The sequence below is a fragment of the Caretta caretta genome, chromosome 1 (assembly GCF_965140235.1).
Source record: "Caretta caretta isolate rCarCar2 chromosome 1, rCarCar1.hap1, whole genome shotgun sequence".
NCBI classification, from domain to species: Eukaryota; Metazoa; Chordata; order Testudines; family Cheloniidae; genus Caretta; species Caretta caretta.
In genome coordinates this window covers 133,778,428-133,800,266 of record NC_134206.1, presented here as the reverse complement: position 1 = coordinate 133,800,266, position 21,839 = coordinate 133,778,428, and the positions used below count along the sequence as shown (strand labels likewise).

Genomic DNA, 21,839 nt, shown 5'->3' with positions numbered 1-21,839 from the left:
AGTTATATATTTATACTGTTTTTTAATGACTTTTACTATTTTGTCACAACACATGTATTTCATGTGTTGATCAATATATGCTGGGCTAGCACCTAAATATCACAGTGGAAATACATATTATCCACACCATACATATATCAGGATATACTGAGGGCAGAATATTAATATAATAGCGGTTATAAAGCCAGATTGGCCTATGCTTTTTATATAATCCTACTCACGTATGTGAAGTGTCTCATAACACTTTGCATTTGCGGCAGTATACATTTAGCATAAGCAGAAAGGAAACTTGTCAAAATCAAGATACACAGCTGTATGTCTTAGTACAAGCTAGAGAAGTAACTTCAGGGACCAGTACCTGGAATGCTCGGGTCCAAAACACAGATAAGAAAGGAACAGAAGAAGAAGTTAGGAAACTGGGACAAACTGATGGGTTGGGTTTTAGGGACATGTAAAGAGCTGTGTAACTTGTAAAACCATCATATAAATAATACCAGCTGAAACGAGTAGCTTTGGGAGCACACCTTCTGTGTAAGGGGGATGTAACATCACTGCACGAGATTGCTCCAAACCAATAATAATATAGTAGAGGAAAAAGGTTCTCTATGATACCAATCTCTGGGAAGCTATCAGCCTAACTGACATTGGCATTTTGGTCTCGAGTATGTTTCATAATGAACCAAAGTATGGTCAAGCAATTGACTATACAATTTGTGGGTCTGTGTATATATATATATATATATATATATATGTGTGTGTGTGTCTGTGTGCATGTGTTTGTGTGTCCCACATGCTTACATTGCAGCATTAAGTGGTGTAAATAAGGGAAGAAACTGTGGAGACAATACATAGTTTCTTGGTTTTGCTTTGGGGACTCTGTGTGCCTGCAAACTTGACAGAGCCAGGAAGGGGGAGGCCCTGCTGGATGGCCCAGATCACTGGGTGTTACAGGCACTAGATGTATTCATTTGCTGTTTGAAGATACTGTACTTGGATGATTTGCATTGTGGACAAGCAGCCTGGCAGAACATACCCAGAATCACTCTCTAAGCATGGAACCAATGTGAACTCAAGAATAGGGGAGGAGTTTTTTAAACAGAAGTGAGAGCCAGATTGAAACTCAGAGGAACAGAAGCTCAAGGACCAGGAAAATCTTCTGTAGAATGCATCCGATGAAGTGAGCTGTAGCTCACGAAAGCTGATGCTCAAATAAATTGGTTAGTCTCTAATGTGCCACAAGTACTCCTTTTCTTTTTGCAGATACAGACTAACACGGCTGCTACTCTGAAACCTTCTGTAGAATTGTGTTCCAGGGACTTTGCCAGTTTGTTGGATTTAGACTGAGGGCTTTTTCATCCCACTGGAGAAGAAGACTAGAATTTGCAACAGGCTGTGCAAATTGTGACTGAAGTTGCAAAGAATCATGGGGAGTTTGAAGGAGACTGTGGGATTATCACTTGTTTCCCAACTTTAAGGTGCTGGTACTTCATATAGAGGGTTTGGACACCATTCCACAGAGGATGAAAAGGGGAAATCCTCCCTAAGAAAAGTCCTAGGGGAGCATTTGTATGTGTGCACATATCATTATATGTTGCATTTGAATTTGTGTTAGTTTTAGGTACTAAAACACAAGGGAAAATTCCTTGAAAGTGTTATCTTTTAAAAAGTTGTTATTGACAATATTTGCAATTGTTTCATGGGTTATATGTAAACTGTTTACTTAGAACCCATGAAATACTGTCAATAACAACTTTTTAAAGATAACACTTTCAGGGAATTTTCCCCAAGAGAATATATATACTTTTAGTAAATATTTTTCCTTGAGAGATTGTGTCATTTTATTTCTTTCAGCTATTTAATTTGTATTATCTATATCTATATATTAGCGCTGTCAAGCGATTAAAAAAAGAATTGTGATTAATCACACGATTAATCGTGCTGTTAAACAACAATAGAATACCATTTATTTTAAATATTTTTGGATGTTTACTACATTTTCAAATATATTAATTTCAATTACAACACAGAATACAAAGTGTATAATGTTCATGTTATATTTATTTTTTATTACAAATATTTGTACTGTAAAAAACAAAAACTTATTTTTCAATTCACTTTATACAAGTTCTGTAGTGCAATCTCTTTATCATGAAAGTTGAACTTACAAATGTAGAATTATGTACAAAAAAACCTGCATTCAAAAATAAAACAATGTAAAACTTTAGAGCCTACAAGTCTGCTTAGTCCTACTTCTTGGTCAGCCAATCACTTAGACAAACAAGTTTGGTTACAATTTGTAGGAGATAAATCCTGCCTGCTTCTTGTTTACAATGTCACCTGAAAGTGAGAACAGGCGTTCACATGGCACTGTTGTAGTTGGTGTTGCAAGAAATGTTCGTGCCAGATGCGCTAAAGATTCATATGTCCCTTCATGCTTCAACCGCCATTCCAGAGGGCATACATCCATGTTGATGATGGGTTCTGCTTGATAATGGGTTCTGCTTGATCCAAAGCAGAGCGGACTGACACTTGTTCATTTTCATCATCTGAGTCAGATGCCACCAGGAGAAGGTTGATTTTCTTTTTTGGTGGTTCAGGTTGTGTAGTTTCTGCATCGGAGTGTTGGTCTTTTAAGACTTCTGAAAGCATGCTCCACACCTCATCCCTCTCAGATTTTGGAAGGCACTTCAGATTCTTAAACCTTGGGTCGAGTGCTGTAGCTATCTTTAGAAATCTCACATCGGTACCTTCTTTGCGTTTTGTCAAATCTGCTGTGAAAGTATTCTTAAAATGAATGTGTGCCGTGTCATCATCCAAGACTGCTGTAACATGAAATATATGCAGACTGTGCGTAAAACAGAGCAGGCGACATACAATTCTCTTCTCAAGGAGTACAGTCACAAATTTAATTGACACATTCATTTTTTTAATAAACATCAGCAGCATGGAAGCATGTCCTCTGGAATGGTGACCGAAGCATGAAGGGGCATATGAATGTTTAGCATATCTGCAGGGGTGGGCAACATTTTGGCCTGAGGGCCGCATCGGGTTTCTGAAATTGTATAGAGGGCCGGTTAGGGGAGGCTGTGCTTCCCCAAAAAGCCAGGCATAGCCTGGCCCCCACCCCCTAACCGACACCCCACTTCTCGCCCCCTGATGGGACTCCTGCCCCATCCAACCCCCCCTGTTCCCTGACGGCCCCCTGGGGACCCCTGCCACATCCATCCCCCCCACTCTCGGTCTCCTGACCGCCCCCAGACTCTCTGCCCCTAACTGCCCCCTGCTGCCCCATCCAACCCTCCACTCCTTCCTGACTGCCCTCCCCAGGACCCCTGCCCCATCCAACCACCCCTTCTCTCTGACCGCTCCTGGACCCTTCACCCCTAACTACCTCCTGCCCCTAACTACCTCCCACCACCCCATTCAACCCCCCTCTCCTTCCTGACGGCCCTCCCGGGACCCCTTCCCCCATTCAACCCCCGTTCCCTTCCCTCTGACTACCCCCACCCCTATCCACGCCCCTGACCACCCCCCCGAACTCCCCTACCCTCTATCCCCCCCACACCCCCCCACACTCTCTGCCCCCTTACCATGCTGCCTGGAGCACCAGTGGCTGGCAGCGCGGCTGCACCAGGAGAAGCAGCCACGCCATGCAGCACAGAGCACCGGGTCAGGCTGGGCTCTGCAGCCCCGCCTCCCAGAGCATTGCGCCATTGAGGGACAGCAGGGGAGGGGCCGGGGACAGCCTCCAGGGCCAGGAGCTCAGGGGCCAGGCAGGATGTGGCCCATGGACCGTAGTTTGCCCACCTCTGATATCTGGCATGTAAATACCTTGCAACACCAGCTACAAAAGTGCCATGTGAATGCCTGTTCTCACTTTCAGGTGACTTTGTAAATAAGAAGCAGGCAGCAGTATCTCCCACCAATGTAAACAAACTTGTTTGTCTTAGCGATTGGCAGAATAAGAAATAAGACTGAGTGGACTTGTAGGCTCTACAGTTTTACACAGTTTTGATTTTGAGTGCAGTTATGGAACCAAAAAAAATCTACATTTGTAAGTTACACTTTCATGATAAAGGGATTGCACCTCAGTACTTGTAAGAGGTGAATTGAAGAATACTGTTTATTTTGTTTATCATTTTCACAGTGCATATATTTGTAATAAAAAATAATATGAAGTGAGCACTGTGTACTTTGTATTCTGTGTTGTAATTGAAATTGATACTGAAAATGTAGAAAAATATCCAAAAATATTTAATAAATTTCAATTGGTATTCTATTGTTATAAGTGCGATTAAACACGATTAATTTTTTAGAGTTAATCCCGTGAGTAAACTGCAATTAATTGGCAGCCCTAATATATCAAAGTCCTGAAAAAAACTAAACTCTGCTCTGTACCTTTGCAGAGAAGTAAGCTGAGCTACAGGAAAGGGGAAAGAAAAACACCTAACATAAGCATTGTACTTTAACCAAACCCATTACAGATGCACAAACACATATCCATTTTGAGGGCAGAAATGAGAAATGTGATCATCTACTCTGATCTGCTGCATAACACAGGCCATAGAATTTCACCCAGTAAATTCTGCAGCTAAATCCCTGTTGATCTAGAGCTTATCTTTCAGAAGGACACCCAATCTTCATGTAAAACGTCAACTGACTGAAAGGTCACCACATCCCAGTGACTGACTACTCACACTATTAAACCATTGTGTCTTAATTCCATTTTGAATTTGTCTAGTTTCAGCTACACACAGACACATGCACTCACTATTTTAAATTTTAAAAACAAAAGACAACGTCCTGAATTTCTCCTAAATGAACTCTCACCCCTGAAGGGTTGGGGTTGGGGGAAGCATCCCAGTAGAAAAAACATTTTTAAAACTTGACATTTTAAATCAGGTGGTGAAAAAAGGCATCTCATAATTTTTCTCTTGCTCAAAATGTCAGGTAATATAACCAACAAAAGAGTGCCTCTATCACCTTGTCATATTCTAAACTTTAATCTCAGCTATAAAACGATAGTCCATTGTTAGTCCTTAAAAGCCTCCATTGTGAAAGGGAAACGTAATAACCTTTGCTGCGGATACACCAGGTGCTCTTCACTAACAAGCCATGGTGATAGAGTGATGTCATCTTTGACAGTAACGTCTGCAAGGTATTGAATTGCAATAAAGACGCTTACCAGAAATCGTATCTTCCAGGATTATAGACTGTATGAGCAAACCATATGATTTTACACAATGGGTTAAATAATGGATAGTAGTACTAGATACCTTTTGGAAACATTGTAAGCTTGATCTCCTACATGGGAAAAATCCAAGGCGTTTAATAGCTTTATAAAGTAGCACGTTTTTGTCCCAGCATAGAAGGGCAGCAGTAAATTCTGGGATTACTGCTGTTATAAAACACAGTAACAGAAACCAACAGCTGTGCTTTAGGATCCTCAGCCGCAAAGGTTAGTGATGGTTTTCCTTCAGTGCTAACCAAGTGACCACAGGGAATGCCATATCATTATCCATGTTCTTAAAGTTCGGTGAGCTGTATGCCAGCCTAAACAATTAAAATTGTAATACCATTACTGCAAAATGGATCTAATTATAATTATCTAAGTGGTTTCATTGTACAGTCAGGGTTTGGGATATTTTTTAAAAAGCCTATTAAATATGATGCATTCCATGAGTTACACATGAAAATAAAGAATGACATGGAAGAGGGAATAAAAGCCTGGGGGCAGAACATATAGGAATTTACATCTATTCATATAGCATATTACTGATCAGCTGCTATTAAAGGGGTCCAATTTGTCCAAAGACATGTGGCTAGTCTCAATCCAATGTAAGGTATAGATGATGACTCCTAATGAACATGGTTCAGTTTTACACCATGAGAACAGTGCACCAGCAGCCATCCTTCTCGAGTGCCGATAACAATATTAAGAAGTATTAATCTGCTACATGAAGGACACAAAGCAAGGAAAAAGCTCTTTGCACATGCTCCCGGTGATAGGGTGTCCACCCCACCCTTGTCCTGGGGAGAGGGGTTAATCTAGTCTAAGAAGAGGGCCAATTAACCAGACAGGCCACAGCTGAGGGAAATCAGGTGGTTTAATTAATCTCCTAACTGAATAAGAAGGGAGCCCAGATGAGGAGGGATGAGCTGTGCTGGCATATGAAGGCTGGAAGTTGGTAGCAGAGGTAGGCTGCAGGGAAGTAGTCTATGGTAACTCCCTGTGTGAAGGGAGGTGTATTTGGGACTCTAGAGTATAGTCTACAGTTACTACCTAGGAGTGGGGAGGGAGCCAGGAAGGTAGGAGAAGGCTCAGGGGAAAAGCAGCAAGGCATAAAATAGTGCAGACCTTGGCTGCTGAACCCCTGCCAGCTACTGGGGAAATGGCACCATAGAGCAGTGAAGGGGAAGACTGCCTGAGACTGCTAGTGAGGAAAGCCTTTGATAGCCTGGAAGGTGGAAAAGTGTATTGTGACCTGGCTGGAGGGCCAAGTTGTGAAGAAGGAGCACCTGGAATTGCAGAGGCTGGGAGAGAGAGAAAGAGTAGCAGCAGAAGGGGGCTCTGGACCTGGGCAGAGCTAATCTTCAGAATGGCCAGGAGGAGGTGCCGCCTGTAGTGAGTGGACCCCCATGACACTCCCCTCCCCTTCTACTTGTGTCCCTGTGCAGGGCCAGGCTTGCACTATCTTGACTTTTCTACAGCATCTAGCTGTATGGTACCTAAGCAGTTCCCAGTTAAAATTAAATCTACATGACAAGGCCCCAGATGGACTTCACAGGGTCTTCTGGTTCTCTCTTTTCTGGTATACACCTACAGATATGTTTTTATCATTATTATCTTCCCTCCTCTATCAACTCATTCTCATTACGGTAGGAAAACTAATAACGATGCAGGTTTTGCAGCATGCTTTAAAGGTAAACAAAACCATGCCCCATTAACTGAGAATGCTTTATCTCCAGCTTTCTCATGGCTCATCCAGTGCTTTGGCAGCTGCATTGGCCCTCAAAAGTGCAATTGTTTTGGCTGGTCATGGAGGGAGATTCAGTCACCAACTAGGCTTAGCTAAGTCACCAGTTTAGTCACCAATGGGTGACTCTGAAAAGCCGGGCCAAGGCCTTGAACTGGCTATAGAAATGACCTGGGAGCTAGTGATGAGTTCTGAGCACAGAGCTGATGTGCTCATGGTAGCTTGTCCTATTAAGGAAGCAGACTGCCACCTTTCTGCACAAGCTGGAGCCACTGCTTTACTTCCACCTTCAGTCCTGGTGAACCTAGCATTTTACAGAATGCCAGTCTGTAGGTGACAAATGGCTCGACTGCTGGAATCCAGTGGCCAGCCTCTGATCAGCGTAGGAGGTGTGGCATTCCTTAGTATGATGAAAGAAAGCACTTTTCGCCACTTACACTGGCTATCTCAGTGATGAGTCAGACCGGTCTGTTTGTACCAATTTAGTGATGGGGGAGGGAGGAGAATGCCTTTGATGGAAGGGAAGAGGAGGGCAGTGCCCCCACCTAGTTCTTCAGAGCTTTTGTCCCTCCAATGAGAATCACAGCTGTCCTGCGCAGGCTTAGTTTGAGACAGTTGTTCTTCATCCAGGTGTTAATCCCTGTAAACATTGCAACGTTCTTTTGACGGAGCAGGCTCCTTCAGTGTAGAGCTGAGCATCATCAGCATGTAGCATCTCACCACCACTCCTAGTGATATCACACAGCTATTGAAGGGAGGACAAGATTCTGAAGGTAAGGACATCTAGGGAAGAGATGCAGTTACCCATCACCACTCACTGACTCTTGTTGCAGCAGAATGACTAGAGCCACTGTAATGCCCTAGACTATACCTATGTCATGTAAGTGGGCCAACAACACCTGTGGTCAACCGTTCTGAAAGGTCACGTAGTAGGAGCCTGGAGATGTGGCCTGTATTCATTGTCATGTGGAAATCATCTTTCAGTACCTCTATGGCTGGCTACCCCAGCCAGTACCTCTATGGCTGTGATACCCCAGCCAGAAGCCCCATTGTGAAGAATGCTGGCAGGTGTCACATGCTATCAGTTGTTACTGCCCTCCGTGATTTTGTCCAGGAATGGGAGAATGGACATAGGGAAGTGGTCAAAGAGGGTGTAGGTTTTGCAACTATTACACTTTTTCCCCCAGGGAGATTAGCAGTTTGGCACCTACGAAGAGGGTGTTGATGAAAGCAGACAGCAGCTTTTCTCTGACTTTCACCAGCCAGGAAGAGTGCAGGCTTCTTTTGCAGGGGTAGCTAAGTACTTCTCAGGGCTTCTAAGGCTTCATTGTGTGTAATGGGGCTGAATTATGTCAGGGCAGTGAGGTGGTCAATGCCAACCCGTCCGGTTGAATGTGTTCTGCCTCAGTGAGTTCTTGTCATATTGGGTTTATCTTTCTGTGAAGTAGGATGAGAGTTCTTTGTGGTCTCATGTTTACTAGTTTAGTAGTGCAGTCTTCTGATACCAAGTTTAAATGGCCTCTACAAATTATTGATGGGATAGTATTCTTGAATTTCTATATGCATACATATCCTTTCTACAAACAAATTGTATTCTAGGCCTCCTGAATTCTGCAGTTGCCACACTATATACCCCTTGTTAGAGCGTTGTGCTCCAGCATTTATGCTTTCTTGGAAAAAATGACATTGCTAGCCATTACATTTGAGAAGCAAATGTCTTAAATGTCAACAAAATGTAAACTATGCAGCATTCTTTGCCTGGGTATGCAGAGAGCCTGGAACAATAGGTCTGAGAGCAGTGAACTGCCCCTATTCATCTGAATGGAAGATTAACTCTGAAACATAATGATTACTATCCTCTACCAAAATCTTAGGTTCCCCCTTCTGATAACTTCTACAATGCAGTTCTGCATTTTCATTACAAAATTCTGCCAGACACTGAAAGTTTGGGGTGAGTCATTGCTTTTCCATGAACTCTGTGAATGGGATGCCATATTGTTGCACTGCCCCAAGAGCAGCATGGGGTGGTTTCCTATTGGTACTTTCACCAGAATGAGAACTTGGATAGGGTGACTGGAATTGTTCTGTTCACGTTCTAACTGCATTGAAAAGGGGATTTTTGTCTTTTTCTGTGTAGTTCTGGCTCACTTACCCGCTCTCCTATAGCGTTACTCTGCTGGCAGCACACTGAGTCCCAGTCTGTCTACTGTTTTCCCCAGGCTGTTGCTGGAGCCAACCTTATACCTGGCACAGCGTAAGTCCCCAGTATGCCAGTGCTTTGGAGGGGAAAAGCCAAGGTTCCACTCATCCCCATGTGCAAAGGAGAGATGGGATGGACCCAGGGAGGCTGCTGTCCCCATCATGGAGCTACTGACATTATCTGCTGCAGCACAAGGGACTACCATATCCCCTTTCTTTGATTTGAGGAAAAACTAAAAGACCAGGACTGTTCAGCTTAGAAAAGAGACAACAATGGGGAGAGGGATATGGTAAAGGTTTATAAAATTGTGCATGGTGTGGAGAAAGTGAACAGAGAAGTGTTATTTCCCTTTGCCACAATACAAAAGCCATGGAGCAGCCGATTGAAATTAACAGGCAATATGTTTCATACAAAGAACAGGAAATGCTTTTTCACAAAATGCACAATTAATCTGTGGAACTCCTTGCCAGGGCTTGATGACCAAAAGTATAACTGGGTTCAAAAGAGAACTAGATACATTCATGTAAGATAGATCCATCAAGGGCTATCAGTCAAAATGATCAGGGATGCAATCCCATCCTCAGGGTGACCCTAAACCTCTCACTACCAGAAATCAGGAGGGGAAGACGGGGTAGATCACACCAACTACCCTGTTCTGTGTACTCCCCCTGAAGCCTGGTATTGGCCACTGTTGAAGACAGGATACTGGGCTAGATGGGCTGTTGATTTGTCCCTGCATGGCGGTGCTGATGTTTACTCTACTTCTGTATGGGAGAGAATGGGCCATGAGCTGGTCTTCTGGCAACATGAAATGAACTTAATACAACTTCAGTGTAAATACCACCAGGTGGTCCCATACTGATTTGGCTTAATCATTTTAATATTTAACAAATAAAATCCTCCATTTTTTTATGTACCTGAAGTTGCCACAGAATTTCCAGGTTGCCACAGAGTGCTGGAACTCCAGTGAGCCTGGATGCCCAATATTAGACCAGCCTCCTGCAGAATACACAGGGCTTTGACCATATGGGAGTGACTGTGTTTGTTTGTTCAATTTAAGAAGGCTGCTGTCCTTTAAAGCTTCTAGACTCTTTTCAAGCAGACTATAATTTGTTTTTATCATTTTATCTACTGTGCTTGCTGAGTGGATGAAAATTACTCATTAAATTCCAAAGCTTGTTAAGCATTCCCTGATTTTTAAACCATCCTGCCACTTTAAAAAGACATTCCCAGGAAGGGTAAGGCTGTATGAACTGACTTTTAAACTGTTTTATATTCATCTAGTGAGAATGGCCTGGGTTTAAAAAAATAACAAAGCTATCCTGATCTGGTTGGATTAGGAGATTTCCTATGGGGTACGTCGTCGTCGTCTTTCTTCTTCTTCTTCTTCAACTCAAGTATAAATCTAGCTAATGGCAAAAATGTGCTACCTTTTCATGGCTCTTTGTGGCCACTGACACAATAGTTGGTGGTGTCAGTCCAGTTCATAGTGAATAAATTATTGCTAGGAAATCCACCCTCCAAATTGCAGCATGGTGGGATACGGAATGACCCACTCACTTCTAGAGGTGCTTTCACCAGAATGGGGACTCTGGTGGGGTGACCACATGTTCCAGTACACTGGAAATGTCCAAGTACTAATTGTATTGAAACTGGGATTTTTTTCCTAGTGTCGGTATAGTTCTGAGGTACTTATCTCTCCTCTAGCATTAGTATGCTCCCAGCAGAGTAACGCAGCTCTTGCGGTAATGATCAGGGAGGAGGTGGGAGTAGAAGTGAAAAGACAAGAAGTGTAAAGGCCTTAATGAACAGGCATTGGTGACAGGGGAAGGTCAGCATTCATTGGACACTCCTTCTCCGTCTTCTCTTTACTCCCTCTCTATTCCTCCCATAGAGTTGTGAGCAGAAACATCTCACTCATCCTTTACATCTCCCCACAGAAGTCCCTGTGTCCTCTGTGTCACTGCCATAACTGTCTGGGGTTGTCCACGCCCTGAAGTCCTGAGCCCCCACTTTTTCTCCCTCCTCTGAACTAATCCAAAGAGGGAGGAGAATAACCTAACTTCTTGTTCCTACGTCTCCAGGACACTCAGAGCTTCCAGGCACTGAGCAATCAGGCAGAGAGCAATCTTAGCAGCTTTCTTGCCTATCTTCTAGCTGCAGCAGGAAGAGTGGCCCTTAGTGAGGATTTAAAGTGGGTCAGCTGGCCAGAAAGCTGAAGATGATGGGTAAGAGTGTAATGAAAGTACCAAAAACCTGAGTATCCTGCCAAAAGTCAGGCTGGTATCTGTCTAGTCCACTTGGTAGCAGGAGGAAGACAGGAAAGGATGAAGTAAGAAATAAGATAGGACTTGGAACAGGGAAGAAGATAAAATTTAGGGGAGCTGGGCTGGAAGTGTAGCTGAAAATACAATGAAAAGGGTAGTACTGAGAAAATAGTAAAGGGAATACAGGAGGTAAATACTTTTTTCTCCCTTCCTACCTTTAGCTATAACATGTTTTCAAAGGCCGCTATAACTATTATGAACAGCAGAGGTTTCTGGTGCTTTGGTGTTTTCAGCAATTCTCTGTTCTCAATTGTCAAAGAGTGGAATTCAGCTAACATACTAAAAGCACTCTTGCCGCTGACAAGTCACTCATTGTTCTTTCAACAATGTGTACTTTGTCAGCTATTGGAAAACTCCCTCCAAGAGCACTTGAATTGCTGTTTTAGTCTTTTAACAGTTTATAGAGTAAAATTTTAAAACTTTTGTACCAGCTGCTAGCTGGCATTTCACATTGACTTTAATGGAAGTCATGCCACTGAAACCCCATGCGACACTCAGAAATTACTTTTTTTTTTTTATCCATTTCATTTTAGTAAACATAGTCCAGCTGAACTAACTGTACCCAAGGAGCCTATTTGACTGCCAAAGGTAGTTAATCTTTTGTACCTACTGCAGTCAAAACTTTCGCTCGTTAAATTGTATTCAAATTTATTGTTTGTATTATTACTGTTGAGGTTAGGATCTCGTGCTAGGCAGTTTAGGCAAGAGACCATCTATTCAAGTAGCTTCTCTCCGAATGGTGTGTGTGTGGAGAGATAGTTATATCCACTGTTTATCTTTCTCTCATGTTTCTGTCTATACTACGAGCTAGGGGCATGATTTCCCTGCTCGCACACACATACTCAAGCTAGCTCGATGAGCACTAGCATGAGTGTAAATAGCAGTGTAGCCGCAGCAGCATGGGTAATGGCTGTAGAAGCGTGGCTGTGGCGACTATGTACCCACCTGAAACTGGTGGATACCTATACCGGATGGTGAAGTCTTGCCTTTGCTGTTGCTAATCATGCTACTGGAGCTATACTGCCTTTTATACTTGTGCTAGCTCAACAGGAGCTAGATCAAGTAGGTGTATGCAAACAGGGCAATCACAGCCCTAGCTCATTGTGTAGACATAGACGGGGAGACACACACAGATGGGTGGAGGAATTCATGAGAGTGTGGTGTGACTTTTTTTATCTGCAGTTGTTTGGAATGACTTCAAATCTCACAAATGGGAAACCCATAAATAAGTTAGGCCTTGATTCAGCAAACAACTGGTGCATGTGCCTAACAAAGCATATGAGTAAGTTCATTAGCTTCAATAGGAATATTCACATGCTTAAATCTATGCATATGCTTAAGTACTTTGCTGAAGCCTTATGCAGGTCATCCCCAAACCTTCATAGTACATCATGGTATAGTCTGCATATCTCACATATTTCACAGAAAAACTGCTCCAAGATAATCCACTGATTTTTTTCCCCAGTCCTCTATGTTGCTTATTCTTGCATAGAGATTCATCTGTCTCTATATGCATAATACATTAGGAACATGTTAAAATAATATTGTAGCTATATTTGAAACACACTTGATAGACTGTGTAGCATTGCAACATGCTATAAATGTTTAATTTTGTGCCTGGAAATTATTTTGAATATTTTATATGTATATATAAAATATATATTTGGAAATATTAAATGAACTAAACAGATGTTGTAGATATGTTGGGGGAATATCTGATGTACATTTAGTACATGCTATTTTTCTACACAGGAAGGCTTCAAAAAAACATGAATTTGGAACCTACAGCAAATGGGCTTATTTCTGACTCCAATCTAATATGGCTATTGCAATTTAATGTGCCAGTCTGGCTTAATGTACACATACAGATGACTGTAAACAGAATTTGGGCAGTAGGGAACCCTCACTAGTTGGCTGATATGTGAATAGCTGAAATGTATATTTGGCAAAGCTGGATTGGGTTTTTAGTTTGTTTTTGTTTTTATTTTATTTTGTTTTTTGATGAAACAGAAATGTTCGTGGAGAATGGAAACCCCTGGAAGTTTATATTTGTGTATGTAAAAAAAATAAATTCAGGGGTTAGTTGAAAAACTGAAAACCAAATGGCAACAAAAACCTAAAAATTTTCAGCCAAAACCAACCAACTTTGGTGGGGTTTTTTGTCTGTCCATTTTTTTTCTGAAGAAAAAAAAGCACTGAAGCAAATTTTCAACAAATGAAATCATTTTCATTAAATTATGCAGGGAAATAAAAGTATTGACCAACTCAAATACTGAATTGCTGTTGTCCTTACACTTTCGCAGCAAGAAGGCAACAAGTAAGATAAAGATTACTAAAAAGAACAAAAATTGCAAAATGAGAAGTTGGTCGAATAATTAGGATATTTGAATTTTTTTTAAAGGTGATCAGATTGTAAGATTTTAGGACAGGGACTGTCTCTCACTATGTGTTTGTACAGCACTTAGCCCAAAGATGTTCCAGTCTAGGTTCGGGACTTATACATACTGCTGAAATATATAATAATAATTTCACTTTACACTTAATCTATATGACCTTTTTGGAAGGCAGTAAGACCTTCTCTGAAGAACCATTGCTGGATAAAATTATAATATGTTACCTTTATAAATATAAGCCAGGGTTCGGGAAAACACTTGCTGCTATGATTCCTGATGGTAGATTTGGGAAGGAACTGTTAATTAACAAGAGATGCCAGAAACAGATGGACAATCACATAAATGTGTTTGAACACTCATCTACAAAGTTCAGCTGCAAAAGATGTATGGACAGGTCAGACACAGATTTACCAACTGTTACATTTTGGATGGGAGTTAGTTTTAGTAATATATCTAAGGCAGGGCAAACTACGGCCTGCGGGCCAGATCCTGCCAGCCATTTTAATCTGGCCCTTGAGCTCCCGCTGGGGAGCAGAGTCTGGGGCTTGTCCCACTCCAGCATTCCAGTGGGGGAGCAGGGTCGGGGGCTGCTCCTCATGGCTCCCGGAAGCAGTGGCATGGCCCCCCTCCAGCTCCCACGCGGAGGTGTGGCCAGGCAGCTTTGCTGCACACTGCCCCTGCTCCAAGCACTGCCCTTGCAGCTCCCATTGGCCGGATACTGTGGCCAATGGGAGCTGCAGGGGTGGCACCTGCAGAAAGGGTAGTGCGCAGCAGAGCTGCCTGGCCGCGTCTCTGCGTTGGAGCCGGAGGTGGGACCTGCCACTGCATTCGGGAGCCGCTTGAGGTAAGCGCTGCCCAGAGCCTGCACCCCTGAGCCACCCCCCCTATGCCCCAACCCCCTGCCCCAGCTCTGATCCCCCTCCCACTCTCCAAACCCCTTGGTCCCAGTGCAGAGCACCCTCCTACACCTCAAACCGCTCATCCTTAGCCCCACCCCATAACCCACACCCTCAGCCGGATCCCTCACCCCCCCCCCATCCCGGAGCCCCCTCCTGCACCCTGACCTCATTTCTGGCCCCACCCCAGAGCCCTCACCCCCCAGCCAGAGCCCTCTCCCCCTCCTGCACCTCAACCCCAATTTTGGTTGCATTCCTGGCCCACCATACAATTTCTATACCCAGATGTGGCCCTTGGGACAAAAAGTTTGCCAACCCCTGATCTAAGGATTCTGTGCTCTAACGTTTTCTTCTTTTGGGGATTTTACAGAGATGTCTGTTTCCTTGCCAATATATTAAAATTAAATACATTTTTGTGGTGGGTTCTTTTAGTAGTTTTATACCTTTAACAACTGGATATTCTCAGGAAATATAACAGTATCTGACAAATTGTCATTTAACTTTAGAAGTTAGAAAAGACCAGTCCAACCAGACCATCTCCCTTTACCAATGCATGATTGTTCCCTACAGAACATTCTTTAGACTGTGTAAATCAATGTAGCTTTAAAATCCCTAGAGATCCTTTGAAATGTTCAGAACATTTTAATAGAGTTGGACACTATAATAACTTACTGTCCAGCAAAAAAGGTTGTTGACATTTTTTAAGAGTAAAAGATGCCAAATGATAACACAGAGTTTGTCATGCTGTATCTACCTTGAAATTTAATTAAACATACTTAAAATCCTTCTATCAATCACTTACAACAGATTGCAAACCAGAAGCACAGACTGTCTTATGTAATGCCTGGCAACACATAAATATGTTTTGCTTTAGGACAGTAGGCCCCCTAAAGCCTGGGGAATTCATGGTTAGAAATTGGCAGGTTTACTAAGTAGCTGGATGCTTTTTTAAAAAAAATTAGCTGTTTGAACCAAGGACAGCATGTGTAGAGTTTCTATATTTATTATTTCTATGAGTCACTCTGGATTTACACCAATGTAAATGAAGATCAGATTCTGGTCCTATATCTTTGGTAAAACTCCCAGTGGGATTAGGATTTGGTCTTTATTGTCCATCATGATCCATCCTATAAACCTTAACCACTTTTTCTTTATAAGCATGCTTTAACATATGTTATCTCAAACTGAACACTTTATTTAGCCAAATGATATGATGGTGCTGGGTTTTTATGCTGGTTGTGGTACTGAGACAGCAATGCTAAAAGTGCTTTGTGACACTTTGCAGCAAAACTGGAATGGATTTATGGCCGTTTTATTTAATTAAACAGCTGTTTTTGACACAATCAGCCATTTGACACCAGTTCAACATTTATCATCTTAAACTTCCATGGTTTGGAGTGCAGTAGAGTGGAGTCTATCTTTCTAATAATTCTTTTCTGTGTCATGTGAAAATCAAGCTTTTCACATTCTTATGCTTTATAAATGTTGGTGTACCTCAGGGCTCAAGCCTGGGTCTTTTACATCTTTCACTATATTTAAGTCCTCTTGAAGTGTTGATTGTGTCACATGGCTTTCATTATCATATGCACTCTGATGTTGTTCAGATCTGTGGTTCCTTTTAACCTTTCCTGCTGAGGTCAGTAACAGTATCTTTGAGTGTCTAACAGCTGTCTCCTGCTGAATGTCTCATAATATTTTGACATTAAGCATGGACAGTTCGGAGGTTTCGTTAATTAGGTCCGACAGTTTGTATTCTACTTTTGGTTCACATTCCATGGAATCTGTTCAGTACCTTCCACCAGGAATGTGGGTGTTATTTCTGCCACTCACTTGTCTTTTTCAGTTCACATTTTTTCCTTCAACAGAATCATGTCACTATCAATTATTTACCATCTTCTAAATTTGCATGTACTTGGCCATTAGAACTGCAAAAACATCAAACATGAGACCAGAAGAGCATGTACTAGAGTATTGCAGTAGTCTGAACACATATTTACAGTGGACACGCTCTTCTGCTTGGCTGCAAATGGAGGCCTATGTGAGGCTGTGCACGTGTTGCCAGGGATATTGGGCAATGTGTGCACCTTGGTATAGGAGTAAGTTAAAGTATTATTTGGAGGGGAAAGCATTGCTTTACCTTATAGTTCCCTTTAGTCCTTATTGCACTGCTACTGATTGACTTCAGTGGGACTTTCTTCTGGAGTATTCTCTGAGTGAGGCCTGATCAACATACACAATTGCATGTGTTTGTTTAAAGGTATGATTTATAAATCTATGTAGTTAGACCAGTGCAGCTTTGTGTTTAGACACTCTTAAACCGATTTAAACTTGGCTCATATTAGTTTAGCTTGAATCTAAACTGAGAAAAGTATGTCCACACAGGGGGTTGCACCAGTTTAACTTAAATTGGTTTTTAAAATGATTTAAGTTTAACGCAGGCAACTCCTCCGTGTGGACAAGCCCAGTGAGAATACTCTGCTATGCCTTCCTCACTTCTTGTGCACAACCCATGCATTCCAAACCTCTCAGACTTGATGCTCTGGCTCTTAAATCTGGTTTCTGTTTTCCCTCCAGTGTGCAACTTATATAAACAATCAAATTTAGCCCAGTGTTTTAGAAGTTAGGCTGAAGACTGACCATTTTATTGGTTGGTTCTAACTTTATAACTGTTGGGCCAAATTCTGCCTTCAGTTAAATTGAAGCAGATTTAGGGCCAGATATCAAAGGTATTTAGGTACCTAAAGATATAGATAGATGCATAATGCGATTTTCAAATGTGCCTAAATATCTTTGAGGATCACCATGTGTTGTAATGCCTAAATTCTAGGTACCTTACTGCCAAGTGGCATCCTCAGTCCCATGTTAGGCACCCAGGCTTCCCCTAAAGAGTACAGGGAGAATTAACCACTGGGCTAGTGGCTGTTCCTTCATCTCTCCTACTGGAACTGTACCACTTTATATAAACACCTATTCATTGAAACTGCTTCTCCCACATCCACCACTGAGAGGATAGCTATACAGTCCCTGAAGTCTAACTACCAGAGAGTGATCAAACCAGCAGACAAAGGGAGTGCCACTGTAGACCTCAACTGTGCTGACTACATTAATGAGGCCAACCAAAAATTCTGACCCCATCTCCTATAAAGAACTCAAAGACCCCTCATCACAATTTATGCAGAAACTTAATGATATAATCAAATCCTTCCCCAGACAGCTCTGAGAGAGTTTACAAACTCATCCTCCACAAACCCATGGCAACAGTCTTCTATATGTTTTCCAAAACATACAAACAAGGGAACCCAGGCAGATCCATTATATCTGGCCACAGCACTTTTACTGAAGGAATATTGGGACTCATAGGAACCATCCTCAAACCACTCACCACACAAAGGGCCAGTTTCCTCTGGGATACAAATGATTTCCTCCACAAACTTTGCAACATTAACAACCTCCCTCAGAACACCATCCTTGCAACCATGCATGTCACTGCCCTGTACACCAACACCCTCACAATGATGGCATAGCTGCCTGCCTCAAATATTTGCAAGAAACTGAACAATCTGCAGATATCCACCGCAAACACATTGCCAAACTTATCCATTTCATTCTCACCCATAACAATTTTACATTCAACAACAAACACTTTGTCCAAACCACGGGAACAACCATGGGTACTAGGATGGTTCCCCAATATGCCAACCTCTTCATGGGACACCTTGAAAAAGAATTTCTGGATGAATGCACCAAAAAAACAATGATATACCTGAGATACATCGATAATATTTTCATCCTCTGGAAAGATGACTTAAACTCCCTCATAGACTGCCACCACGAGAACAACAATCACCAGTCCATTAAACTCTCTCTGGAACACTCCCACACTAGCATCAATTTCCTGGACACCACAGTTGGCTCCAACAATGGAATCCTACAGACACTCCTATACAAGAAACCCATGGATCACCACACCTACCTTCAGAGATGCAGTAACCACCCCAAACACAGCAAGAAATCTGTTATCTACAGCCAGGCAGTCAGATACCACAGAATGTGCTTCGAGGAGAAAGTCTGGGATACACACCTTACCACACTTACAACCACCTTCACCAAACAAGGACACTCTATCAGAGAAGTAGATCACATCAAGGAGTGGGCTGTCCACAAACCCTGGGAGAACCTGCTTCAATACTGAAATAACCTCCCCCCCACAACCACATACCTCTAAGTGTCAATTACCACCCCACACTGGAACCCATATGACCTATCATGAAACAACTACAGCCCATACTCAATGGAGGACTCCATCCTGAAAAATCTTTCCTGAACTCCAGACTTCTGGCCTTCAAACAACTCCCCAACCTCTCCAAGCTCATTATCAGTAGCATGTTCCCACAGACCAGCACACACCAATTCACACCAGACCGTGTAAGAACAAAAAAGGCAAAACCTGTGACATACCTCCACTGCTACAATGATCATCAACCCACAAAACACACTGTTCAAGATCCATGAATCCTATGCATGCCTATCACAACATGTTGTGAATCTCATTCAGTGCCCTAAATTCCTCAGTAACAATTGAGTGAAACCAGACAACCACTACACTCTTGAATGAACTCACAGAGGAAAATGATAAAAGACAAAAGCTTGCCTCTCTCACCAACAGAAGTTGGTTCAATAAAAGATATTACCTCACATACCTTGTATCTCTAATATCCTGGGACTGACACAGCTACAACTACACTACATATATCTCATACATCCCACATGAGTGTGCTTACCACTGCACTATAAAGTCTTTCTCTCTTGCACTGTAAATATATAATTGTTTATTCAAAGTGGGACAGCTTGGACAGACTGAGAGACCCATCCCAATATACCCAACAGCCTGGGGGGACTGAGGTCACTTTTCTGCAAGGTGGGAAACCTGAGTTTAAGTCCTTGACCCAAATCAAGCAGAGTAGGGATTTGAAAATAGCACACACACCCCATCCCAGCTAAGTGCTCTTTCTTTCTTTCTTTCTTTCTTTCTTTCTTTCTTTCTTTCTTTCTTTCTGTCACCTGGGTTGATCTAGCTTAGGCATTCAGCTCCAGGTGAGAATTCACAGCTGTGACTTCCAAACATAGGCACCAGGGAGTTACATATCTAACTACTTTATCTTTGAGGGGCCAGGGTCCACATCCTTCTCCTCAGCATTTCCTGCTGGCTGCTTTAGGCCACTTCCCCTCTCAACATGCTGCCATCAATGAATTTTTTGGTTAGGCATCTAACTAAACCTATGTATCGTATAGGGAGCCTGGGCACTTAACCACGGGCTGTGGATTCCCCTGGTTGCCAGGGCACCTAAAATTCAGGCTTTGCAATGCTGAGCAGTGTGACATTTAAGTCCCTTTGTGGATCTATTCCTTTGTGCATTCCCTACATGAAGTTCATTCATGGTGCTCTCTACTCCCCTCAACAGACAATGGACATTCAGAAAATATTAAAAAATAAACATTTTACATGATTAGACAAAGTAGGTATTCCACTATTTGTTTAGTTATTTATTTTTACATACCCACACACTAAAAAATTGCTGTTTAGAAGGGCTCAGTGCACAAATTCAGCACGGTTACCGAGGATAGAGGGAAGGAGAGGGAAATGTGCTGAGCACTTTAGTATTAATCTTCCTGTACAGTTTCTTTCAAAGATCTACAGGCATACTTTCTCAGCTTCACAGATGCCACATGGCATCATGAGCCTTCATTTGATGCCATCTGCAGGAGGAAAGCTTCAGCTTGGCCTGCAAATAGAGCAAATGTCATTACAGTTGAATGAATGAAATGAGACTCATCATTTCAATCGGCACAAGGGTGCTGGGGGGAAAATCAGGCCAAACTAGTTCAGTTTTTGCTGGAGGAGCTAGAGAAAGATTTTAGAAAATCATTGTTTGGAAAGTTTGGTTGACTCTATATCAGGAGAGGGATGAGTCGGGAGGGGAAATATGGAGCTAGTGCATTTTTTGGAGCTGATTCTCCAGTTTCCTGGAATTTTCTTAACATTCCTAGAAGTCAAAAATGTAGAGACTACTGAAAAGGTGAGAAGTTGGTCACCATAGTTTATTCCTAACTTTGCATTTGAAAAGAATAAATCCAGAGAGCATCTTCCCTGAAGTTAGATGCTTCTTTTTGTCATAAAATTGACTGTGTATCAATTAATCTTATGCTAACCCTGGTGGCTTTGGGGGTTGTTCTGAGTCTGCTGGTATTGGGTTTTTTGGCAGCTTCTCAGGCCAAACTTCCCTATTAACTTTTACCCAAAACAGAACTTAAAATATAAATAGAACTTTTAATATCATCAACAGGGGAAAAGATCATGATCATATAAAACCATGATAAAGAAATTAATCAGGTTTTCTGAGCCTATACATACAGATTGTGAGAAAAAGTACACACTGACAATGCATACATACCTCCTACAAACCTAGTACACTGAAGAAAGCTCTCTCAGTCCAGGACTTTTCTGTTAACTCTAACTCCAGGCAGAACTTCCCCTATTTAAGTTCTCTAATTGTGTTTTCTCAGTGCAGTTTTCCCTATCTGGATCTCTGAGCACCCCCTACCAAACTCTCATGAATGTTTACATTCTCTCCTCTATCAGGTGCATCCAATAAGAGAAGCAGCAAACAGCTTCCTGGTGGCCTAGGGGCTCACTTCTAGCCACGCAGGACAAACCTCTCCTTAATGCAGACTCATCCTAAGGTAAGATTCTTGGGAAAGCTCCAAAATCTCTTCCTAGACTAGTAAACAAAAGTGACGCCTTCCTAGAGGGGATGGTTGCACAATCCTATTGCTTACAAATCAAATAATCCTCAAATAATAATAATCCTTTCAGTTAGGCCCTGTTTTGTTATTCTGGGCTCTAAGGCTTTCAGAAATATAAACAAACCATCCATATATAAATACAGGATGGAAGAAAGAAAAATATGTTGTTATATTCTTTGTAAAACAACTGTCTGTCAAGTACAAACTCTCATATCCTTTACTATAATATGTTCGTCGTGCAC

At 42.2% G+C, this 21,839-nt stretch overlaps 1 long non-coding RNA gene across 1 annotated transcript in view; it reads left to right on the top strand.

The window, feature by feature from the left end:
* Positions 1-21,839, top strand: part of LOC125629856 (uncharacterized) — a 77,934-nt gene that overhangs the window by 17,929 nt on the left and 38,166 nt on the right. The window contains exon 2 of the long non-coding RNA XR_007354512.2: positions 21,434-21,534. This is a non-coding gene — a long non-coding RNA (uncharacterized LOC125629856). The remainder of the gene's footprint in view (positions 1-21,433; positions 21,535-21,839) is intronic.